The sequence below is a fragment of the Puntigrus tetrazona genome, chromosome 7 (assembly GCF_018831695.1).
Source record: "Puntigrus tetrazona isolate hp1 chromosome 7, ASM1883169v1, whole genome shotgun sequence".
NCBI lineage: Eukaryota > Metazoa > Chordata > Actinopteri > Cypriniformes > Cyprinidae > Puntigrus > Puntigrus tetrazona.
In genome coordinates, this window is record NC_056705.1 from 35,217,890 (window position 1) to 35,245,011 (window position 27,122).

At 39.3% G+C, this 27,122-nt stretch overlaps 1 protein-coding gene across 1 annotated transcript in view; it reads left to right on the plus strand.

The window, feature by feature from the left end:
- Nucleotides 1-27,122, plus strand: part of ankrd11 (ankyrin repeat domain 11) — a 98,327-nt gene that overhangs the window by 3,901 nt on the left and 67,304 nt on the right. The window contains exon 2 of the mRNA XM_043243701.1: nucleotides 21,725-21,806. The gene's annotated coding sequence lies outside the window, so the exon portion shown is untranslated. The remainder of the gene's footprint in view (nucleotides 1-21,724; nucleotides 21,807-27,122) is intronic.

Consider the following 27,122-nt stretch of genomic DNA (forward strand, 5'->3'; position numbering starts at 1 on the left):
ATATTGCGCAGCCCTAGTGCCACAATTAGTTTGGATACTATGAAAACGTTCCCTCTGTGAAAAAGGCACTTTACTGTAGTAATTTGTAAAAATTACGCTTATTTAACATTTTAGAAAGTAAAAAAACTGAAATAAAGAACTACAATTTCAACGTTTCCAGCTTGTTTTCCTAATTAAAACAGGAAAAAATATGTACCACCCAAAGCCCAGACATTTTTAGCGCAGAACAGGGGCTACAATAAAGCACGTTTATTCAAGAACCAGAATCGTAAGACTGTTGTAGATACTTAGATTTATTGTAGTTATAGTTGAGATGGCATATAGTAGCAGCAAAAAGCACACAAAGCCTTGTGAATTCATACAGACGTGCTGCAGTATGCTTTTCTTTCAGCAGAATATCACACTGGAGATCTCTAAACTTCAACATGCTTCTTGTAAACATCAGTGTTTTTTTCCCTTATTGGAGAGAGAGCATTTGTGCATGGTTGGGCAAGTACGTTTTAATACTGGGCAGAGCTACATCTCTGGCAACTTTAGCTACATGTGCTTTTAGCTCATATTAATCCTTGTTGTAGCCTACATCTTGTATTCTGTTTATTACTTTTGAAAAATTTTCTACTCCGTATTAAATGCAGTTTTTGTATTGATACAGAAGCTATATCTATTCTCGTGTCAGCATGGAGCATGTGATGATGTATTGTCACATCATTGTATTGACCACAACTCTAGTCTTATTGAGGATGTTAAGACTAAGTTGTATAGCTGTTTAGTTTATACAAAAAAGGATCGGAGGATTGGAACCTGGCACAAATGGAAATTTGATTGACCTGAAAGAGTTATAGTCCTTATCAAGAAATAGGGCTGCGCAATATAAAGTTTTAGCATCAATATCACAATGTGCATATTCATGATAGTCATATCACAGGATGTGCAGTGTTTAGTATAATGATCGTTATATTTATTTTTATTATATTTATTTTTTTTATCACACACGGACACCATGTCTAGGCCTCGCCATTCACGTCTGGTATAGACTAATGCATCTGTTTGTGCCTGAAATTATACATGCACTTGAAACTAAAATGCAAAACGCATGTCTCTGCAAGAATCCTTGTAAACAATTGCTTATGGCTTAGGTGAAGGTAAACAATTGAGAAAGAAAATTATGTTTAACTGTATTCTGGTTCACAGCAGTTTAATGTTCGTAAGGCTGTGTCATAAATGTTAATCAAACAATAAAACAAATAAAAATCGATTTTGTAGCTTTAACACAGGTTTGTTCGTCTTCACTGTATGAAATAAATCTTTGTAGTGTTTTTACGTTGGTTAATTTTTTTGTACCTAAATACTGTTACTTAACAGAAAAAATGGCTTTCGTTTCATTTGTATGTTTGTTCTGTTTATGTATGTTTGTTGATCAGTCATTGACTGATTGATTGATTTTTTTTTCCTAAATAAAGCTATTCAAGTCACTTTGGTTGAGATGTGTCTTGTCTGTGTATGGTAGAATTTCACACAAGTATTTCCATTTGTGCAGGAAACCTAATTCTGATAGCAAGCTTAACTCTGCCAAAGGGGTCATATTTTACGATTTCACCTGCGTGTTTTTTTTAGGTAGTGTGTAATGTAATGTGGCTGTTTGATCATAAGGCCTACAACAAATAACTGCAGGGACTACAACCAGCTACTACCTGGGTGAGTGACATCACAAACCATGTGCGTCAAACAGTCAGAACCGGAATGCCAAATATAAACTTTGTTCAGATATTTGTTTTTGGAGCCCTACTCTGTGAGCATTGATGTAATCTTATTTCCCCACTGTTGGAAATGCTGTCGGTGTACTGTTATAGTATGAGCCACCACTCACATGACATTATTGTGCGCTGGTTTCCTTTGGCCTTCCCCTTCCTCATTGCGTAGCGTTAGTGTCTGTAAACAGGAACGCTCACTCTTTTCTCTCACGTTTCACTTCTCTCCTGCGGTGTAAATGTTTTATAGGCCCCTCCGTACTCCTTGGACAGCCAGATGCCATATAAACCTCTTTAAAACACTCTCTCCCTATGGCAACACACAAATGCACAAACGCAGACACTGCTGAATGGCATCCACCCACAAACACTTGATTTTGGGGTTTGAAGGTTTTCTCAGCCTGATGCCTCTTCTCTTGGGCACAGGTTGTGCTTCCACTGCAGTGCGTTTGATAACATTTCTCCCCAACTCTCATACATCAAAGGAGACACTTCTTTCTCCCCTGCTCTCTTCTTTGCCGCATTTCTTCTCTCTGTATATTATCACTCAGTGGTTTCTTTTGATCTTTCTATATCAGCTCTTATGAACTGAGGCTTATCTCTTAAACCTGTGTATAGGTGCGATAGTGTGGTCTTAGCACGGTGCTGTTATCATATTTTGCCTTCGCAATAGAACAAAATAGTTCCTTTCCTGTAAATGTTATATGTAGTAAAAAAGATTTACAGTGAAGTTAAGGTTGTAAATGGAAAAAAAAGATGTTTGTTGAGCCTATCTAAAATTAGTTGTATGACAGCATAACATTTTCAGCTAAAGCGCATTGCGTTGATTAATTTAAGGTTAGATTGACTGACTGAATTTCTATCAGATTTGTGTTGTATTGTTTTTGTGTGTTGCCTGCACCAAGATATCCTCAATATTTTGTGAAAATTACATCTAAAACTCACTCATGGATAGTGCGTTACGAGTGATTATTTTTTATTTTTTTTTAAACACATTTCTACTGTGTAGACAGCTGACGTTTAATAAAGCCACATCTTGCTGAGAGTGATTTACCGTTTTTTGAGGGTTTCACCCAAAAATAAAAATCCTCAAGGCATGCTGCATGTCTTTTCCCAATCATAATTATATTAAAAATGGTCTTAGAACGGGAGAAGGTGGGAGTTTTTATATATAAAACACCTTTTGTCTTCTCCTAACTGTCGTAGGTGATAGTGAATGAAACGTTCAATAAATCTAGATATCTTGAATTATTCACCTAATTTTAAAATGCCTACATTAACAATACAGTGCATGTTCAATATCTTCAAAATGGTGGTGTTTACACACAAGTTGTAACGGACATAAAAGATATGAAACTTTGATTACTGATCATTTTAGTTGTTTTTACCTCGTTGATCAAGTGAAATTTAGATCTAAATACGCTGTGTACGGATGCTGATGGCAGGAGAGAATATTGGCTTGTGTGGGCAGATGTGAGTGAGGTCGGGGAGGGGGTTGGGCAGCAGGAGACAGCGTTTGTTTTGATTGGACGTGCTGAAGGCTGAGTAATACATTATCTGTATTAGCGGCACAGGCTGTTGTAGGCTTACTGTTTACCAGCAGATACTTCAGTTGCAGAGACGTTGAATCAGACCTACGCTGTTTAGTGTTTTTGTTTTTGGTGTTTTTTGATATAGAAATGATTTTCTCAATCGCATTTTGAGATCTTCGGAATCAGCCTCTAGCTTTGTGTCCTGTTGCACCATCTCTCAACCATATCCCAGGACCACAAATTTCACTCACTGTTGCTGCTTTCAGGACCACATTTGCTCAGGTTTACATGGGGCCATTTTCTAAATTGAAGAGCACTTCCTGCGGGCTGCTGGCTGCTGCTCGGCTCTTCTTGTGATGTGTGGGGGTGGGGAAGCGTGGCTCGGCTGAATCTCAATGACTGGGCCCTTTAGCAGCACTGTCCTTTTGATGGGGCAGCTGCAGCCATTCAATCGGCCTATTTACATTGAAATGCAGGGACAGGAAGGGGGGAGGGCCGAAGCCTGTGCGTGACTGAAAAGCATACCTAACCAAAGACCAAAGAGAGGAGGTCCACTGCAGGGCTCTGACACCTCTTTGTTTTCGGCAGCCCTGGTGCCTAGTGCATCACACAAAGGCTTTAAGCACCCTACTTTGACCAGTGCGCTCGTTTCCACTACTCAGCTTTTTACATTTCTTTCACGCAGACTGTCTGTAGTCTGTCTGTCGGCGCCTTTTGAAATGATCACCGAAAGAGACATTTAAAGTACACCTCTGTAAAGAAATAACTTGCCTAGAACTCTTTTGAGGTTTTTAGCATTTACTTGCATGTGTCCTTTTCAAACCTGTATGCTGGTGTCGTTTTTAGTTGTGGTTATAGGTTTTAGCACACCTTTGAAGAAATGTAAAGGATATTTACGCAGCGCTACACCAATTCCAATGTCTTCTGAAGCTTTTTGTGGGAAAGTCTTTGAAATGTAATCATTATTCACTAAAATCTTCATCTCCCTCTGACAAATAAATGAAACAGGAAATTAAAAGGGATGTATAACACCAGTGATGGTATAGCACAATTTCTGCCATGTGTTGTAACGTTATTAGCTGCGCAGAATACGTGGAAGGGAGAATGGGATTTGTGAGCTGTGGCAGAAAGCTGGAGTATCACTCTATATCAACTTAAATTTTTGTCTGTTCCTCATTAAACTGTCGCGTGGCTTTTTAAGACATGGAGTGTAGTGCGTTTGTAATCTATTTATGTAGCCTTCGTGGTAGTTTTTCAGTCTTTTGGAAGCTGTAATGGTAACTATACTGCATTCTGATTCTTCAAAAATTGTTTCATGAAAATTACCAGCACCAGAAGTTGCTATTAGATTTTTTTTCTCCAAAATTCAGTGAAAAGGAGAATAACTAGGGCTGGGATGATAAATTGATGCAAAATCGATTCGTGGATCGATTCTGAGATTTTCCGAATGCATTTTGAACCGCAGATGGGTCTCCATGCTTTAAAAACAGCCGTACCCAAATCCTTGAGTCTAAAATAATCGTTAATAAAGTTCATAATGGTTGAAGCAAATTACAAGGGTGTTGAGCTGTGTTTACATTAATCTCGTGTCGTACAAGCGTTATGAACCGAGGTGAAATATCATGACTCGGCCAAACACACAAGCGCTATTAAAATCTGAGCTCAGAATTGATTCCAGAGGAATAGCAACGCATTTGGAAAACCTTAGAATCAGTCTGTCCCAGCCCTAAAAATATCAATAACAACATATTAAATACTACTATTAATGCTACAACTAATGTTAAGTGGTATCTAAAAAGGAATTGGCCAGATCAGGTCATTGTTGAATGCTGCTTAGCATTTAGATGAAACAATTCTTTCAAAAAATATTGCTGTCTGTTTTTGTTTTGTAAGGGTTGAGTGATTTTCCACTGCTCCTTGTTGGGACAGGTTTGGTAAGGTTGTCATTCTAAACCCTCAGGGCCTTTCTCTCGTTTTTGCTGCTGGGTTGCAAAAGCGAGTCACAGATTGTTTTGAACCCAAATACTTGTGACTTCCTGGTGCAACAGCACACAAAACCAGTTTGTGGTTACATGGGAGTGTTTTTCAATAGCAGCATGCTGCTGTGCCCATCTGCCGTCTTAACAGCCTTTGGGTGAGCTTCAGATTTGAACGCTCAGTTTCAGCCTGATGCTGCTATTTACGCTGCATTTTACATTTAAAGGAATAACTCACCCCAAAATGAACCCTTTCACCCTTGAGTTTCGCTTTTTCCCTTTTCCCGTGGAACATAAAAACAGTTATCTAGTAGAATGCATATTCTGCTGCTGTTAAATCGTGCAATTGGGTATTAACTCGGATTGTCAAGTTCTAAAAATGCATTAAAAGCACCTCAAGACACAGCGTGCCAGGTTTGACGTCACTAACGATGAACAGCATTTATCACACTTTTTGGAATTTTCTATTGCTTGCAATTGCCAGCGAGATTAAAGCAAGTACATTTTTGACTTTCTCTAGCATACAGCTATCATACAGCTTCAAAACGTTTAATGACTAGGAAAGTAGATACTAGTTGTGTTGTCATACTAATCACTGGTCGTTTTCAGACAGAGGATTCAATGAGTTAAAGTGAATTCTAATTCTTCCTGTTCTCATCTACCGTGTGCTGATTACAGAAGCTTTTGTAGTGCTGTAGCTGCCATTCATTTTAGGCAAAACAGGTTTTTGTCAGCAGGCCCTATAGAGTGTTTGTGTTCTGCTACCACTGTCGAATGTGCTGCCCATAATAGAATCCACGTGTTCTTCCAGTGCCAAACTCCCACATCACTCTGTAGCTTTTAATAGAAGCACACTTGTCTTCTGTGTGTGAAGTAGAGATTGTTTTCACCGTGCATGGGCCTTCATTTTAGTTCAGCTGCTTTTGCGGTTTTCAGTTGTAGGTACGAAATATGAGTTGCAAAAGATTCTTTAATGTAGAAATCAGTTGTTTGTGCTGACGATTACAAAAATGCAGTGCATGGTGAACCACAGGACTTAACCCAGTTTGCATGGTTCACTGATAAGGACAGAATAATTATAATTTGGGAGCTTCCCCAGTACTTTCTGGCCATGTGTCTTGTATGGCTTTAATTTCTTGCACTTTTAGTGCACTTTTACCTGACTGTTTGAGTTGCTTGACTAAACTTGAAAGCTATTTAAAGCAACAACCGTTGCTTCATGATGAATATTTTACATAATGAATAATTCAGTTTTGCGTAGGGGAATATTTTTGTTGGGTAGAGTGGTTTCTCTACAGGGGCTGCCCAGAACTGCTCATGTTCACATGCTTTCTCTTTCTCCAGCACGGCAGGGTTTAGCTCTGTCATGAAATCTTCCAGCAGCTGCACATTAATATAATTTCACCTAGGTCACAGGGTTATCACTTAACCAAGATTTCAGTAGTTAATATATTCTCAATGACAATTTTAATACCGCAGCTTAACATGCTGTTGAAAATGTTAAGTGATGTACTGATCATGGCAGATTCCGATACTGATTATTATTATTATTATTTTAAAGCAAACTAGGCAATTCTAATGTTAATCAGAAATCATTAAGCAACAAACAAGAGAGAACGAAAGTATACAGATGTTTTTAAACCTTGATTGCAGGCGATGACCACTTAATGCAACTCTCAGCAGAAGGAGCAGAGATGCTGTTTGCCCATCATCTTGCGTGCAGTGATATTTATATTGATAAATGGTCAATTAATATAAATGTTTCAGCATAATTCAGGAATAAGCCAGATCGGGCAAATTGTCATGACATCCAATCTAAAAATGTATTTAATATCCGCGTCGATACCAGATGCTAATATTAACTTCCACCCAAGTATATTTGGTGACACATTTTGTTTTCATTACTATTATAATGTTCTTATGCTTGGTTTGATCAGCCCAAAATAATAAAACCATCCACGAGCGATTAACAAGTGGAACATCTCCCGACACCCTACATGTTTCATACTGCTCGTTCTGAAAATCTCCAATGTTTCCCATGAATTATTTTTGGTGGGCTGCAACAATCCACCGCATGCAGCCACGTGAGCGTGACTGTAGAACTGGCAACTTTCAGAGCTTTTTTCCATAACTGGTATATATTAACAAACCTAGTGACTACGTCTCCAGTAGTGCCCCCCAAGAGCAAGGTCTCTAGACGCAAGGTCTCTCTCGCGTATGTTCTGTGCAGTGAGCGGCGGAGAAACTGCACTTTCAGTTGGCCGTACCAACCGGACTCGTCATTAAAAGTATGGACTTTTAAAGTTTGTCTGTTAATATCCTCATACTTGGTTACTCAGACACAGAGTGGGCTGAATGAGCCAAAACAACCGAATATAGTCGCCTTTTATTGAAAGTAAGATATATTGATTTTATCAGACAATGTCGATTTATAAATCAGGATCTAAGGAATATTGTTTGAGTAATTCCGGGTAAACTTGTATTAATAGACTGTTTTATGTATGACAACAGAACATATGTTATGAACAGTTTTATTGGGCATTCAGTTGCATTAGTGCGTGACTGTTTATAGAGTAGAACAGATCTAAAGTGACAAAACTTGATGAAGTGACATCATATCTATTTAAATTTATATGATGTCACCTGCCGCCACAAAATCCTGTGGGACTCACTGTAAAATGTTAATGAAATGAGCAGCTGGATGATATTTGTGTGTTCTTATAATATAGTGAGAACATCTTCCCTGCTTTAGAATGTGAAAAACTCATTAATTCATTGAAGAAATCATGCCTACCTTGTCAGTGAACTATGGCTCTGTGTGTTAAATGCCGCTCCATTTGAAAAGGGGTGATGGAGATTTATTTTTAATCACAGAACTGGCTTTACTGACAAAATGTATATGACTATCGCATGCCGTATATCGTGCAGCCGTATCAAGAAGTAATCTCCCTAATAAGAGAGGGAGTGTATTTTATTTAATTTTTTTTATATCAGGAACATAATAATCAGCAACAGTCTTTTAGACTGTTTTTGCACAGTTCTGGTTTGACTGTTTGTTAATAGATAATATGGAGTTTGATACCTTTGAGGAACCATCAAGTATCAAAAAACGTCTTGTCGTTCAGTACCAAACTTTGATATCTAAAGGGGTTAATCTCGTGAAGGTGAGCCAATAAGGCTGCAGCACTAGGTGTGTTCAACTATCGATCAGTGTTTCATCTGCAAGAGCGATGTGAAGGTATATAGAGCGGTATGCTCTAGCTCTACCGAGGGGTCTGCCCACCAGCGTGCGCTACTGTAAACACACCTACTAGTTTACACCGGTTACACACAGAGATGTGGCTCACACGTGAGGCTGTAGTGTGAAAGTGTCCCAACCCCCATAGATGGAACACTGGTGCTCTTTTGTTTTTAAAATGAAATTTGAAATGTCAGAACAGTGCTTGTGAAAGAGAAAATGGGCAGACAGCACTGAATGCAACCAAGGCTCTTCAGTAGCCTAAACGAGGGGGGAAATTATGCATTTAAATAAAAGCACTAGTGTAAACATAGCATAACATGTAAAATTTGAGAGCTATTTGAAGTAGGGCTGGATGATAATTATCACATTAAAATTTCCCTCGATTAAAACGATTTGAAGACAATATATGCGCCACAAGCAGAACGAAACAGTAAGACTCATTTGAATCGTGCAACGCGCAGCGTTTATCTGCTCTGATCACCATTCACACAGTGCGAGCTCACTAGAGCAGATGAATTTACTCGGTCACACAAGCAGAGAAGAGCACATATGACATTGTGTTTTTAAACTAGTTTAAAGCCTAACAGGAGAAACACTGCAACAAGATGGTCAGAATTCTTTTCAGTCTACACATCACCATCATTTACCATGGATTTACTGTAATAACACTCACTGCACCATGGTATTTTGGCAGAAATGTGGGATATTCACATTGTATTTTATTACATGTAAAGGTATATAGTTATATTTGATTAAGATACAGCCTGTGTGCATTTATACTGAATGTTCTTAGATTAACATTACTGTCACGTGAATCAATCTCTTCCTCTTTACTAGTTATGTCACAAAATAAATGAGTGAACATCAAACTTTTCATCCTACACAGACCTTACTACACAGAGCCATAGTTCACTGACAAGCTAGGCAATATTGCATTCATTTTCACAGATGAATCATTTTCGATTTTGAACAAGATATTTCCCAGCTTTTCAGTGAACTAAAGCTCCGTGTAGTAACCGAGTTTACAGACGAGATGCATTTTATGATCAAATTTAATTGCACAGCCCTTTCCATACACTCGTAAAGTAAGACGGTTCCATTTTATCCGTTTTGATCCAGTTTTTCAATGTTTAGTCAACATGACAAATGTCAATTGTCAAATGTTTTAGGACATGTAATAATTTGGTTTGAGCAGTCTGACTGCAATCCAGTAGAAGACACCAGTACAGTGTGGTATAAACAAAAAATGACGTGTAAAGGCCATGATGCTCACAATGCACTACTTTTTTTGTTAATGGGAAAAACATTGTTTAATATTTGCAAGCAGCGATGAACATCCCCGCACTGCTAAGTGCGGCTTTTAGGTAAGTGTGGAAATATGCGCTGCCACTTTCTTTTCAAAATGAACACATGCCTTAAATTACAGTGGAGAGAAAACAGCAGTTAATAAAGCATTTTACCCTAGAGATGTGGACGTTTACACAGATTCTGTGATGGGCGTTCTAGTAAGGTCACCACTTTCAGAAAAAGAATGCTTTAAAGCAAGCAGCTTTAATAATCAGCTTTAGAATAGAATCAGTGTAACTCCTTATTTTAACTGATTGCAAAAGCCGAGTAATTTATCAAAGCCTGCCAAATTAATCAACAATTAGTCCGTTATCAAAGTTCTCTTTTGTCGCAGCCCTAATGTTGACTGTTTTTGAAATATTAGTCGGCTTGATTACAGAATACATGTCCAGTTAATCTGATATATGGAGAGGAAAATTCCGACAACATTTTCTCATGCACCCACCGTGTTCCTCCTTTAAAGCCCTCTGTAGAATTGAGCCTGTTCTCATTTGAATTTTAGTGGCTGTATGAGGAGTTGACGTGCCCCAGGGTCATATTGATGATTACATATGCATGAATTCAGAAGAAATTACCCTTTCCTCTGCAGGGTGGAATTGTCAGCCAGCGTGATGGCCGCTCTGAGAAGTGCAGTACTTTATATTTAATTTGGATTTTTCTGTCGAGGACATTTTTAGTCTATCGTAGTGCTTTCCAGCATATTGCTCACTACAGTCTTGTTGATACTGTTTGTTTCTCAGAGGAACCGTGTGAATAATTGAACTTGCTGTAATGATTTGAACCGGGGTAATGGTCGTTTACGTTTCATGACGGTGTGTCCTTTTGACCTCCGTTTTTAAGTTGGGTCCCTGGCCGATACGAAAGGATGCTTGCTATCTCAGTGCAGTTTTTGTGTTGCCTGTAGGAGATTTGGTGAAAATAGACCTAGACAGCCCATTCACGACATGACACGTGTCCATTGGGACAGCTTTGGATTGCCCCATAAATTTCAGACTCTAAAAGAACTGTAAACTTTGCAATCTGATTCAAATCTTTATTTATGTATAAAGGTAGATGTACATTTATATGCTTCATTTTATTTTCTATTGATAGCATGTTTTCAATACACCAGTCATTTTGTTATCCATTTTTTTAAGATTGTAAACCCCCATCAGTCATATTCAATGAGTCATCAGTCTGATTTTTAAACAGATTATTTTGGTTTATGCAAACATATCAACTGAATATCTAGCATTACAAATTATTTAATCATGCTTATTTTTTATTGAAGGAGATATTTAAAACTTGTTGATCATCTGTGATCATTGCTCTGTGTTAAAGGAGTCATGAACTGAGAAATCAAAGTTTTTTTTGCTCATTTGTCATTGTGTTATGAAAACATTTTGAAAGCTTCAGAACTAAGAGTCTAAAAATGACTTATATTGACAGCCAATCTGCATTTTGACAGGATTTGATACATGCTACTTTGACTTTACAGTGTGGCTAAATGTTGCCTTCACAGAAGATCAATACTGCCTCTCCAACAACTTTTTCATAGAGATTCATTTAGTTGCTTTATTCATTCAATATGAAATAGTTTGCGCTACACATTATTTTATATTTATGTATTTATTTGGTCTCAATTTTCTTGTAAAATGTGTGTTAAGTACTGCCGTTCTGTATTATAATTGTGAATCTTGAAAGTGAAAATAAAACTGTTATATTAATAACTGCTTGCTCAGTTACAGTATGGTAACCCAATGATAGAATTGTGAAAAAGTATTGTAATAAATTTGTGTTAATAGTCTTTCTCTATCTCTCTCTGTTTATGGGTGTATAACTTTAAATATGTACGTGCATGCATGCTGGGATGGGGTGCAATATTTCTAATAATAATCAAATAATTCCCAGGATATGTCTTGAGCACGTTCATGTATACTATGCAGACAGAGCAAGAATGGCAGGCAAACATCAACAACCTGACTTTCCTTCCCAGTATTCTAATAGTCTTACGAACTGTACATTAATGTTTTCTCACCAGTGAGTGAAACTAGATGTCTTATATTAATGTTGTCTCTGCTCGTCTGAACTGTTTATGTATATGCATTCAGGAGGGGTGGCTTTGAGCAGGTATTTGCAGGGAGGATTGGACCTACGCTTTCATTGCTATCTGGCTAAAGTTAGCATTCGATCTAGTGCACTATTAGCATAATTGATTTCCTTTGCTGTAGTGCTTTTCAGTCAAGACCTAAAATGTCTGGAAAGATCTAAAGGGGCTAACCATATACTTTTAATAGGATCACTCCGTTTCCTAGTGATGCTAGTGTATGAAATTACTGATTCTGTTGCTCTAGAACCGTCACTTTTTGTCCCCGTTTGGCAGTGGTAGAGGAAAGCAGTCGCTCCTTTCAGGTAGACTTTGGTTCAAAGCACATATACATGCGCACACACATTTGCAACCTCTTTTCCACTGCCAGACTCATTTTTCCCTGTGTTAACTCAACCGTAATTCTGCCCAGCCTTAATTCATGCATATCCACCTCTCCTGGGGAGACAGGTTTCCGATGAAGAATAAATGAGAAACTGGGGGAAAAGTGGAGTTCGGTGGTGGGTGGTGCCGTGCATGTCTGATGGGAGGGGATTGAATGTGACATATGGGCCACGCAGGAGACGGTGGTCTCCTGAAATGTGACTGCCGACCCACACGCTCCTGACACCTTTCGTTTGCCCCGCTCATCAACTCCCATTACCTTGAGGCCCTGACCCGAGTTTTGCGTCACTATCTGCAATAGGACCAGAAGCCCCTCTCTGACCCAATTACCGTGAGCCTTCACTCGGCCCAGTTGATCGAGGAGAGCTGACGTGAGAAGATTATGTCTGTAGAAGCTGCTATACCGCTCTCCTGTTATTTACAAGCTGTGTATGTGAGCAAGGTTAAATGTGGAATAGTTCTCTGGGCTTCTACTTCGAGTGCCTAATGTACCACCTTGGCTGTCGAGCATTACTCTTTGGCTACACTGACACTGTTACTACCTCTCTTTTTTTTGTGTGTGTCACTGGTCTGCATGCTGTGCCCGTGTTGTTGCACCACTCAATGCCTCTGCAGTTCCATTCATCCCTGAATCTTAAGTGTATTTAGACAGGAGCTTCAGAGTCTGGGGAATTTCACCAACCCCAGCCCACTCTCTGCTGTTTAACATAATGTGTGCTCACGCTTCAGATCTCCATCTCTTTGCATATTTTGGAAGCAGTAAGGTTTCTGGGATTTCTTTAGCTCTTTCTGTTATTGTTCCGAACGAGCATCCTTACATCTGTTGCTTATGTAACATGCATGGATTGAGCGCTTTGCAGAAGCAGCATTCTCAAAGTAGTCCGCTCCAGGTGAGCACAATGTAATTGTAGCTTGTATTTTAAAATCATCGTCTTCTTTGAATGGAGAAATAGTTACATAATGATTTGTAATGGCACTGGTTATATGCTTTGCGCTGTTTGGATAAAGCAGTGTGTGATAATGGGAATATTGTCGTGGCTAAAGGATGTTGTTACACTATGTCCTTACTGTGAAGGCATTAGTACATTTACTTCATAGTTCACATACTAGCGTTCCTTTCGTTCCTTTATTGGTTCAAGGAAACCCTTATTTCATTTTATATGCTGCTTTTATTGATTTTTGGAGCAATGCCGATGGATGCCTCTGTACATGACGACAATGTTTTGCATACAAAAAAAGCCATCCTTGATGACATTTCCACTTCATTGCGTAAAAGTAGTTTTATTAGATGCATAACTTGATCGGAGATCAGCTCTGCTTGGTTTCTTACTTTCTATCGCTGTTTTAGTCTACTACATAGAGTGCTAAACCTCGCAGACACATTGATGATTTAGCATTCAGACCTTTGCAGAATTGCCTTTGCACAGGAAGAATGTACAGTCATTGTGTACAATTGCCATGGTGACAGTAAATCAGAACCTGAACTAAGGCTTTGGTCAGAATGTGCGCTGAAATGTTGGATTTATGCACTTGTTTCTCATAAATGCTTGACTGTTAAATCAAGGTTGCACAGATAGCCTTTTTCAGAAATCCATTGTTATACTTTTATAGGTATTGAAGATAAATCATAAGATTAGGCCGTATATTTAAATTTCTAGGAATGTGGGAGTTTTTTTTTTCCTCTGGTCCAGAGAAACAGTTGCCTTGACAACAGGAGAGCGTTTGAGCCAAGCACGGCTGTGCTGTAGAAACAGCACTGGAAACTGTGTCAGGAATGGTGCAGATTCTCAATTCACCGAGCCGCCTCTTCTGCAGTTTTGTCATATCACGCATTTCATATTTTATCCATACACTCTTCATGGTTTATTATCGCCGATTCTTTGCCTCTTCAGTGGCTCTTGTTTTGTAATTTCTCTTCTCATAGATTGGCACGCTTGCAGCAGTGTAGGCTGGAGCAGAGCTGAGCTGTGTGTGTATGCCAGATGGACTAATCTGCTCGCGTTGGGCTGTCCCCATCCCCCCGCTCCCTGAGCCCAACCGAGTCAAAAATCATTTCTGGCTTTCGCCACACAAAGTCGCTTGTGTGTTGTTATTTACGTTAAATTGGCTGGGAGATTAGAGTAGCATGATACCAAAAATTCTAGGTTACGCTTTATTTAAAGGTGTCCTTTATTACGGTCTAGTTATAAAATGAAGTGCTGTGTTAGTCTGTTGATTATCACTGTGTGCTGATTATGTGGTTAGGGTTTGGATTGGGTTAGTTGCATGTAATTATGCATAATTTACCTTTTAGGTTATGTAACAAAACAAGGGCCTTGTATTATTGTGTTCTGCAGTGGAAATCAGTAAAAATTCAAGACGTATTAATATACCAGCCCCCCCACACCCCCAAAAATATGACTTCATTTACACTGCAGCATTTAATTTATGTGTCCAGCATCTTTGTTGTGTTCACAGTTGGGCCAGTGGTTCAGGTTTTCACTTGCCCTGCCAGGTTTTTTAACTCGTTCCACTACAACAAACAAACGTTTTAACCTTTTTAAATTTATCAGACAGTTAAGATATGGCGATTATATATTCATCACTATTTATGCGCATCAGTAAAGCAATTCGTTTTTTGATAAATTCTATATCTCCATCACCTGTTTTCAAACGGACCAGTTAACACAGCCATAAATCACTGAAATCACCCATGAATCACCTGAAACCGAATGCGTTATTGCATAGCTTGTCAGTGATCTACAGCTCTGTGTGTTAACTGGCGCTCTATTTGAAAACAGGTCATGGAGATTTACCCCTAATCAAAGCGCCAGCTTTTCTGACGAGGTGTGCATATTTTTGACACGATGTATATTGCCCAGCCCTAAGTTAAACATTCCTTTCCTATCACTGTTTAAATAAATTATTGCGCTCATTTTGGTGTGCTTTTTACAATATCATTTTATTAATACAAATGTACTCATTCAGTAAGGTCAACACATCTAAACACAAAACCTAGGGGTGGCCAATATGACCCAAATCTCACATGACCCAAATCTCACATAACGCAATGAGTAATTACTTTTAATTATGTTTTGTAATAATAAGCTATGATGTTATAAGCTATGTAAGGTATGTTAAGCTGCAGTAATATATGTTCTAATATTCACTAAAAATATAATCAGCTGTGCTTAAGTGATCACTGGGATTTTCATTTGACGTTGCAAGCATAATAAAAAAAAAATTGGATTTGGTAATTGCATGCTGTGTTTTTTTTTCTTCTTCTCATTAACATTTTATTGTGCTTGAACTTAAACCGACAAGCCTTAAAAACACATGATAACTTTTTTTTTTTCTTTTCCATGTTGCTTGTGCCCCGCATTCAACTAGTTGACTGTTAACAATAATACCTTTCCGACATTGAAACCTTGACCAAAGAAGATCTAATTTGATTCTCTGTGCATACAGGCACGTGAGTATTCAAAACTACCTGCCAGACTCGGGAGGACCGCTTAATATCCTACTATAGCAGCTTAATATAGGTTCTAGCTAGTATTGTGTTGGAACGGTTTCCTTAGATGTATATCTAATGGCCCAATTTCACTGGTCAGATAATGCCATTGGATGGAACATGGAGTGGTTCCTACAGAGGCCAAGCTTGATCAATAATGTAGATGTCTTTGAAGAGGAGCAGGGATCAGCTTTTGCTACTGAATTACATGGCTTTTCACAGTCTCTGGCTCTTCCTCTTGCTGCTTAGGAGATAGTGTCAGGTTTCTCTGAAGGTGCATGGGACAGATAGGATGGCTGAATTTAATTTGTCTTGCTAAGATACTACAATAAACTGCTGTTGCTGATATTTGATGCCAGACTTTCAGTCTCGTCAAAGCATTGTTAAGGATGTCTGCTTTCAAACACTGATGAGAGACACTAGAAAAGCACACCTTCAGCTTCCAGTTTCCCTGAATAAGCTGGGTGTGCAAAGCATGCTTGTGTATCTGTTTTTTTTTTTTTTTTTTTTTTTAATAACTCGTGTGTGTCCGCTACTGTCCGCAGGTCCCCAGTGATTATGCGCATTCTGCTTTGTCTTCAGTATTCAGACAGGGCATCATGGCCGCAGTCAGACATGTAGTGAGATAAGAGAGGCAGTGTTATCTGACAAGAGAGGCACTTTGTGGCATAGGGCGGGGGGAGGGTAGCTCCTGCGGCCTGATTTCCCACATAAATGGAGCTGACTGAATTGTGGAAATGGTGGCGCTTCCTGTAATCCGATGCCCTGGGGAACAGCACAGCGAGTACGGGCTGCAAACAGAAGAGAGGTGGGATAAAGGATGGCTGTGCCCTCAGGCTTGCATAAAAGCACCCGTCTCCTCCTTAATCCCACAATGCCCATTGCCACATATAGGTCATTGGCCATGTTCACACAGAATACAGTTGTCAATCCTGAGTCCTTAATACGGTTCCGTTCACACACAGTACAGACATTTACAGATGAAATTTGATATCACCATTTGTCTGATATCATACGGTGTCCGAGGCATGCTCATGCGTCTGCTGTGCGTTCAGTGTTTTCATGTGTGGTTTGATGAACTTAAAGTGCAGGAGAAATGAGCTGTGTGTCACCTGAAAGTTTTAGATCCAGTCAGTTTTTCTCCACCCTAGCCGCTGCTGTCAGTTTTGTGTTCTGTTCGTGACTCAAATGTTACTTGTAGCAAAATGCTTGTGACGTGGCACCATTGGTCTTTTGCTGTATCAGAAAGTGATAAGACTTTCAGACATTGCCGTCTTTATTACTTCGGTCACCGTTGCTATGGTTACTGGTAAGGAATACAGGCTTGACTCCAGATGCACGTTCATAGTGTACAGTATTATATGAGCTACTGTAAGCTGCTGTCTTAACAGGACATATTGAAGCCTGTATAAATGAGGTTGCCGATGACTTTCATGAGCAGATAGACTACATAGACACAGTCACAGGCCCTGCTATAGACCCACAACAACAACCTGGACCAAAACATTTTTTTTTTTCCACCCTTGCAGCTATTTTAGCAGTGGCTGGTCTCTTTCTACCTAGTTCTCTTCCTGTGTGTAGCTTCAGTTGTTGACTACACTTGCACGAGATGCTTGCGGTTGAAGTATTTTAAATGTAACGTGATGTGGGGACGGTTTTTGTCCTTTTCTCTGAGGACATTTCATCTCCAAAGCACATCAAACATGCCTTGCGGCTTTGAGTGCAGGAAATGCATTCTCTGTACAGCCACTGACTCCATAGCATGTGGGAATGGTTTTGGTGATCTCGAGTTTGATTGCTGTCAAGAGCATGTTGGCAGACATGTTTCCATGTGTTTATCTGCTCAGATGTGCTTTGAGGACCTCTGCCAGCTATTTCCATCAGAACTACTAATGGACTAGACCACCTCAGATTTAACTGTGGTTTCTCTCACTTCTCTCTCTCTCTGCTTTACCCTATGCGGGTGAATGTCACAAAACCCATTGAGAACATGCCTGGGTTATATTTTACACCCCCCACCCTAAATTCTCAATACAGTTTCATCTTTTTGTTTGTTTGCTTTCATATGTTAGCTTAAATATTGACTATTGCAATAGTAATAGTAGCAGTAATAGTCAAATAAACTGAAGTGGGAAGTATTGGGGACATTTTCTTTTGTGCAATGGATATTTAATGTTTGTTTTTTGGCGTATTTGGTCAAACTACTTCTAGATTCATTCTGGGTTGAATAAATATTCCAGGTTAAAAGTGAAGAGACTTTGTCTTAGATCAGTTTTTCTAAATCTCATTGAGGAGTTTGGTTTTTGCAGGAGAAAAAGTTCTTGGTATTAAACTATTCGACTTCTTGGATTAAAGTGCAGAAATATATTCCAAAACTTCCTCTTGTAACTACATGCATCAGTGAGCTATTATTAATATGTGATGCATTGAAAACACTTGAGTGCGCGCATGCAACCATTTTACTTTTACTTTCGAAACTGGCAATCACGTATATACTATGTAGTGGCAGAATTTACCACAGAAGATTGGATGTTTGTCCGTGGTGATCAGAATCTGCAAATCATTTTCCATCATCCTATCAGTTACTCTCCTTACTGTTGCTGGTAAATGAAATTACATGTACTTTTAATGTAACAGGCTACAGTCCGTTAGCATGCGGCTAACCATATGTCCCTTTAGTGGCTCTGTAGGACGTGTTAACCGTTTTCTGTTGCAGTTTCCGTTTTCTGTTTTACTGTACAGATTCAGCTAGGGATATTTGTGGTCCGCACAGAACTCATTTAACATGTTACCTAGTTTATGATTTACCTAGTTTGTTTTTTTTTTTCCAAATAACAAGGACTCTCTAGAAGGCATGCAACATTTACCGGTTTGATGATAAATCATGATAAAATTCCCCATGATTATAGTTTCATATTTTAATCATCATTAAAACTTTATTCGATGTACCGCGATTTGAACCACTCATAATAAACAAATATTGTCCACCATAAAGTACAGCATGCAGACAAGTGTATTTTCGTGTGAAATCTTGGCAGATTTAATTTAATTTAGCTCTTTTGGAATTGTTTGGTTTTGAAAAGTTATACCTTGGTGGAGCCAGACTTAATGTGTGTTTGCTAAAACATTGGCGTTGCATAGTTAAAGGCTTTATAGTCATTTTATTTTACAGCTTGCATTATTAATCTTGTGGTGAACAATCAGTCTGTTCATGTTAATCTACAGGAAAAATAGTTCTTCAGTATCTTGAGTCAAAATCAGAATTTTTTCGTTCTAGAATGGTGTTCAGCTCTGATGTGTCTTTGATAGCTTGAGCAGAATATCCTTAACCATTGCCCTCCAACTGCTAGTCTTGCAGTCTTTGACTTAACTTTTATAACTTTTGCTTATTCAATGTTCTTTCATTTTGAAAAAAGTAACCGTACTGAAGTGCATTTCATTGCAAATTAAATGTTCAGTTCATGCTATTGTAACATTTGTTGCTTTTATTTTTTATAAATGTTTGTGAATGATTTCTTTTTGTAATAACGTGCACAGATGAATCGATTTGTAAGAGTGGCCATTCAAATATAAGGTCCGTCTTTCATTGAATGCTGACTTAAAAGTAGTAAAAAGTAGTTCTGTTTTTTTCCTGCTTATGTTGTCCATGCTTGCTTAGGCTTCAGCATATTTTTAAGCTTAGGTTGACTACTTTTTTTGTCCCTGTATGCGTTAAACCAGTTGGTTTTAACTGGATCTGCTTGTTTTGCCTGTTTTTATGTAGTGTTCATAGCCTGATGGTCAGGATGTGGCAAGCTTGGCAGCTCCATCCTCTGCAACGTTTAGTTCCTTTGCTAGAAAGAATTGTGAAAGCATCCTCTTTCACCCCCCACTAATAAACATCCCATTTGACTGGTGATTTAAAGGGCTTGAGCCTTCCTCAGGCCTAGAGTTTCCTTTTAGGGTCAACAGAGCATGACTCGGAGCAGGACATGAGAGATTGAGAGAGCGAGAGACTCTTACTCCTAGCACCTAATGAACACAGCAGACTGCTCTGGGAAGCTTGAATATAAAGAACTGCTTCTTTTTTTTTATATCTGATCTCTGGCTTGTTTTGAAAAACATTTCACTTGAGTGACTTTTTTTCTTTGTCATTTCTAGTTCGTAGAAGTTCTAAATGACTCGTTCAGCATATCCTCCAATAGCCTGGTGGTCTTTCAAGCCGGAAGCTTACAGTGGTTTTAACAATGGCCAGTTGATGTGTGTATGAGCAGGGAGCCGAGCTACTACTTTTTTTTTTTTTTTTTTTTTCTCTGTATTCTGAGGATTTTCTCGGTAAGATTACAGTTTCGTTTTGAAGCCCCATTAAGAGGGAGTTCTCTCTACTCAGGATTAATCCAATCTAGCACATTCCTGCTGGGAGAATCCTCAGGGTTCTGATCCTCCCAGACACCCCATCTGAGTAAGGACTGCCCTTAATGTGGACTCTTCTATTCTCGCAGTGACCGGAAGGAGCCTTCGACGCTCGAAGTCAGCCGATCAAATCTTTTGTGCAAGATGTGTAACGTTTTTCCTTATTTGTGTTACAGGCAAAAACGATACTTTAAATGCGAAGCTTATTGAAAAGTGGTGTGCTAGATATTTTAATAACCCTATGAGGAGGACTCATGAATTTTCTCATTTATTTTATTACCCATAAACATTGTTTGACATTATAAATCTTTTCTTTTACCTGTGGTTTTGTTTTTAGCAGAATCGAAGATTTAGCATTCAGAGTGCTGCAGGAATTGTATATTTGTAGGCCAAAGCACGGGAATGAGCATTTTACCACTTATGGTTTTATTGTCTCAAAGTGAATAGAACTTTTTTTTTTTTTAATGGGTTTTTGGTTAAATGCCTGGAATGAGGTCTGTTCATAACAAGCTGAGGATAGTTTTATTTTATTCTACAGCATACAACATGACAGCACACCTGATTAACCACTCAAATGTGGGCCCACACCCACACACACACACACACACACACACACACACACACACAACATATTGTCACAAGGGGCTATTCATAAACAATGTTTTTTTTGAAAAACATGAGATGCTGACAGGGGAATGGGAAAATTAGCAGTGTTGAATGTTTTGTAGCAGTTTTTTTTTACTTAAGCACCCTGTTTTAAGATTGCTGTGTCGTGAGAAGCAGACATGAGTGCAGTGGTCAAATAATTACGTTGAGTGCATGTTTACTTAGAAAAACAATGGAAAAGCAGTGCAGTAAAATGTAAAAACCTGTAAAGATTTAATGTTGTTAGCTTGATTTAAAATTTGCATGAAGGTGACGGGTTGAAAGGTACTTTTAAGTACTCTTAATGTTATATATAACACACTACTGGTGTTATGCTTTCTGTTATTTTGATTTTGAATTGCCTTGGCTTTTGATATTTAACATGAGTTGTGATGTAAAACTTAGCGTCTGCCTTTTGGTTAAGAAATTTTGTTTAAATCTTGTTTTAGTTGCATTTTATCTTGAAACGGTCAACATTCTGCAAGAAACCTGGATTTTATTTTTTGCCATATCGCCCTGCCCTAGTAAGGGTACAGTAGACATCGCTATCGAGCTTTGAATACCACTCTTGTTGCAGCTGTTGTCATGATGAAACTGTTGCAAAGGAATGGTATTGGGTGACAGCAACACAGGAATGTGGCCATCGTGTCCCAGCACACCAACTGTCCCTGAAAATGTGATAAACCCATTCCTAATAAATGGACCTCTGAGTAAAAATGGATGAATCCTCTGGCCTTTTTCTCATCTGTACTGGTCTTTCCCGTTTGGTTTGCTGAAATGAAGGAATACAGTAAAAACTAATCTGCACTGACTAAATGACTCATTTGAAAGGTGAACTGTCAGTATTCAGGAGACTAATCTGTCTTTCATTTTGCTTTGGCAGGATTCCTTGGACTTCACAGCCACATCTTCAGCATTTTTAGCTGGATTTTAACCTTTCCCATCTGAAGACGGCCATGGAATCGGTAAATCCCTTCTTTTTTTTCTGTTGCAGCTAGTGATGAATATTTGACTGTTAGCGGCTAGTTCCTTGTTTTTGGTGCGACGGTTGGATATTGAAACTCTGAGGAAGCATAACTGAGGCTGCAGCTTGCTGACTGTGGCTGCACCGGGATGTTTATTTTCCTTAGATATGGTTCATTTTTAGCCAGTTTGACAATAGGCTGGTGTTTCTAGTTCTCTTTGAGCTCATTTGCATTAAATGGAGTATATATGTTTAAACATGTAGCTTTTATTTGTGAATGTGATACTGTTGAGTTTGCTGGCGCCCCTACTAGTACCGACAGGCAGGTGGACGGCTCAGCTTTGGAATGCGTGTGCATTAAGAGCAGGGCTTATTGCGTGCCTGGGCCCTGCCTGCCGCCGCTTTTGTTAAGGGTTTTTGTTTTTGAGTGTGGATTTTGCCTCCTCTGTGTATATGTGTGTGCGTAGAGGCTGTTGTGAAAATGGGTCACTGCTTGCAGAGAGCTCGCTGTCTCTAATCTAGAGTCCCACTCCAGCACGCAGCTCATGTGACCGTACTGCTTCATCAGTAAGCAGCAGCAGCCTATGACAGTCATTCCCCCACGGAACCCAGCAGACCCAGAGTAGTAGAACAGATAGTGTGTGGTTGTGTACTAAGAAAAGCTTCAGAATAGTTCACCCAAAAATCTAAATTCTGTTATCACTTACTCACCTTTCAAATCAAGGCCTACCTCCGTGCAATGCCAAATTAGATTTTAAGCACTGTTTTTAATATGGTGTAAAATTGTTATAACTTAAAATTTTGTGAATTACTTGATGTAGTTTGGAACGTGATGCATCAGTCTGTATGATTGGATTGTTGCACCCATATTATTTACTAACGATCGTCTCCACAGCTCTCACTTTAAACTTGGTACAGTCAGGTGGTATAGCAAAAAGTACAAAGGATGCATGAATGAATCTCTTTTTGTCTTCCACCAAAGAAATGCAGGGTTTGGAATACATTTTCTGTAGCGCTGATAATTTCCGCCATTTTTTGTTGTCTCTGTAGAGCTCTGGATCTTAGAGATGTTCTGGCATTTACCTCTGAAATCAGACTATATCTGCTTACCGTCAGTGGAAATCAAGGAGACTGATCACAAAGCTCATTATGCCGGCAACACACGCTCTGTGTGTGTGTGTGTGTGTGTGTGTGTGTGTGTGTGTTTTCTTCGGCCCCCTCCCAAACCCCTTCCACTTCTCATGTGATGCCAGTCACATGGTTTCCAGGCACCCGGAGCAGTAAATCAGAATCAGATTTTATTTTTAACCACTCTAAATCCACCGCCATGCAAAGACGCTTGCTTTAGCCCTCTCCACCTCCATTTCCCCTTGAACCCTGCATACCACCTACCAAAGATCTGATCGTATTTGCAGCATTATCTGCTGACTGCGTGAGGGGCAGTGTTTGGCATGGCTACAGATGAAAGGAAGCCCTCTGCTCATTACAAGCGTGTTTTTCTTGTCCTCGCTTCTTTCCAGAGCAGCTCCGTCCCTTGGTGAGATTAGTCTGCGGTACTCCAGTGGGGAAATGCAGCCTTGCCAGTCAAATTACATAACTCTCATTGCCAGGCTTGAGACAACTATAGAGGCTTTGTTCCCAAGTTACTCCACCTCCTCCTTCCCCTCTTAGCGGCCCACATGTTAATGTGGCATTGAAAGAGTCTGTGTGCTTCGAACAGGCCCAGCTCTGTGATGAGAGACCAGAAAACTTGCATCATTAACGTGCACAATGGCATCACGCTCGTATACGAGCACAACGTTTAGAGCAGCAATCAGTCTCTTCCTGTGAAAGACAACTTTGCATTCTGACTGGGACTTTTAAACTGTTCTTGAGGGCAGTGCGGCTTTCACTTTGTGATTGGCTGTGTGCTTTTTCTAATTGAGTTGTTTTGTGCTTGTCCATTCTGGTGCTAATATGAGTCAGGACAGCAGAAATGAGAAATCTTACTGCATAAGTGTGCGTGTAACTCATGCAATGCGGGATGAGGCTGAGCTTGTTGCTGTGCTCGTTGTATTGACATACATGCAATTCAAAGATGGAAAAATCTATTTTTCTTTTTAAGAACAGCATTGCTAGTGCTTTTGTACTCCTGAGTTGACAATGCGGTCATTGCAATTAGGGATACGCTGACATTTCTCCTGGCAAAAATTATCGGGCGAAATCCGAAAATGCCAAAAAGAAAGATTCTGTTCAATGACAATTAATTAAAATAATAATCGATACCGGTGCCAAATCGATATTAAATCGATTTTAAATGTTCCGCTTTCTATAAAGTAAAAACGTTTAAAAGGTTTTAAAAAAGCAATAAACAAAAATTTCCTCTAAAAAGATGGATTGGCCATTAGCACTATAATCATGTCCGTTTTAATTCATAAATGATCTCAGAGGGTGTCCTCGTCATATATCCAGAGAAGTAGCTACACTCTTAGCGGCGCTATCGCTGAAACTGAGTAAACAGAAGATATACAGTTTTAAATCATAAAACAATAAACACTTGACTGCAGCAATGTATCCTTTATCAATGTTTTTCAAGCTATCTCTTTAATCAGTGTTTTTTTTATTTATTTTTTTTTTTTTACAGTAGCCTAATGAACATATTTTCTGCCTCATTCTGTGACAAAAAGCTACATCAGATCGCAAAAAAAGAATTTGGCAGTAAAAAGGTTATAATAATCTTTTTTGTTTTGGTTTAAAAATGTGAATGCAAGGAAAGTTTAGCTTTAGGCATTTAATTGAAGCATGCTTAGCTTAGCTAGTTAACGGAAGGTTATCTGCTGCTGTCAGAACAAGTGTGTAATTACTGCGGTCACATGCAGAGTGTACAAAGTAAATATCTTTAGCAGCAGTGTGAAAGCGAACGACACAAAGGCACAGTTACCAGTATAAACATACAGTAGATGTCTTTTGGTACAATATGTGCCATGACTCAACATGTGCCATCATTTTAAAAAGCCACTGTTTTCACGGTCCACACTATAACACCTAATCATTTTCAGATTTATCCACTGTGGAGAGCATTTTCAAAAAGCTTAATTTTCCTTGATAAAAACGCCCTCTCAGTGTGGGTGCAAGGCCAAAACCAAGAGAAAAATATGCAATTTAAAATAAAAATGTTTTAGTGTGGACAAGGCCAAAGTTTGCCATGGAAATTTCACATACGTTTAAGATGATCACACAAACGACCAGCGATAAGCACTTCTTACTTATCTACAGTATTGTAATTTGACTTTTTCCCATGCATTTTTGCCGTTTTAAACTGCATCTTTAATGTGGATAAGTTTAACTTTTTTACATTTTACTGTTTAGTTAAAAGTGTAAGTATTAGAACACGCATCTTAAAATGAATAGGTAGTTACTTGGGTTTGCATGCAATTATTTGCATCCAGGTAAATGTACTGCCTTGCCTGTTTTATTTTCTACAACTCTTCTGTTGCACAAGATTTTGAGCAGTATTAGCATGCAAAAAACACGCATGGATGCACTTCACAAATCTGCTGGAAATAGTTTACCATCTGGGTACCTTTGGCATACAGCGTGATTTGGAATGCACCATAGGCCCCGCCGTTTAGTGCAATTCCTGCCAACTGCTCTGGTTTCTGATTGGTGATGGGACAGCTCATTTCAGTTTTAGTATTTTAGAGTCAGCTCAGCACTAATACACTGTGTTTAAACCAGACACGCTGAGAACATTTCAGAGCACAAGTTCAGAGGAAGCGCTGTAGGTTGCTTGTGGTTGTGGGTGTGGTCCACTTCCTCCGGATTACATGCAGCACTTATGTGCAAGAAAGCGCAGCTCTGAAGCCTTTACTTGCCTCATCACTCATCTTCCTTCTCTTTTGGCAAAGAAATGGACATGTCCATTTAGTAAATGAAGAGACGCTCGTATCCAGAATGATGTGCTGCCAAGAATGGAGAGCCAGTGTTTGTCCTTCTGCTTTTGTCCCACACTGATGGAGAACAGAAACTGTCCCAGACCCATGATGATGGGTGTCTCACAGTTCCCGGGAAGTTAAGTTGAGGAACAAATCATCTGGGTGCTGTGGTGGGACGGTGAAGGATGTGAAGGGTGTGATTTTTGGGATGTCAAAAAGACTTGCGCAGCCTGTGTTTTTGTCCTTGGTCTAATCTCTGGATAAAAAGCAATACAAGATGACATTTGCCTCAAGCGCCACATTTTTACTTCTTTTTTTTTTGTCATGCATACACCTGGTTTGTTGATACCCTGTGACTTTGGATTTGACTTCCGTAGTTGTGTCTCCGCGAGACATCTTGTTTTTGTTGTGCAGTCCTTAAAAGAAAATGACATTTTAGGTGTTTCCCCCAGGCCTAATAGAGCCGCCACAGGTCTTGTGCATCAGACTGTGTTGCTGTGTTATGCATTTACAGGGCATCAAATAAATGCTAAGCCCACTTGACAGACAAGAGGCCCAATGAACTACAAAACCCAATGGAACAAATTAGAGTTTTATGTTCTAATCTGATCCAAAGAGCCCTCCCATGGTGCCTCAGGGCAGTCATGATTTTAACATGCTGGTTCAGCTGTATGGGGCTCCGGCACGGTGATTAAAGTACATTGAGAACTGCGGAGATGTTGCATTGTTTTCCATAGACGCCCTTTCAACTCGTTCTGCAAGCAGTAATTGGATTCTTTGTAAATGTAATGTTTTTTATCTTTACTGTGTCAGTTCAATGGAGGCAGTCCCTGTCTCTGCTAATATAGGAAATGTGTAAAATGTCAGCAGCTGTGGCTCCACAAAGCTGACCGTGGACCAGAGGTTTTTACGTTTGCATGTGTGGCGTTTGCAGAGAGATGGCAGTTAAATGAACTGTTGCCACTGACCATTTATCATAGCATTTATCAAAGTTTCTGGAGTCGGGTCCATATGTTAATATGACCTTGCATGTCAGTGTCTCTATTGCCAGTTATTTCTTCATGAGGAAAAAGAAAAGAACAAGCGCGCAAGCATAAATCTGAGCTTGTGTGTATGTACTCGTGCTCTCCACACCCCCTCCTTTTCATTCCTCAGTGACGTTTCGGTTTTCCCCCTGCTTCCTTGTATTGCTCTCTCCCTCCTCGCATGCCATGCCTCTCACTGGCTTGAATCACGGTGACTGTGCTGTTAAACCGTTGTTGCTGCTAACAGAACTGATTTATAACGTATCGTATGATCTTAGGTTATGTTTCAGAGTCTGTATTTGGGATTGACAAATGTATTTACTGAGAGAGTGTCAGCAGACTATCGAAATTAGCCCCAATGCTCTGGTCTGATTTTAT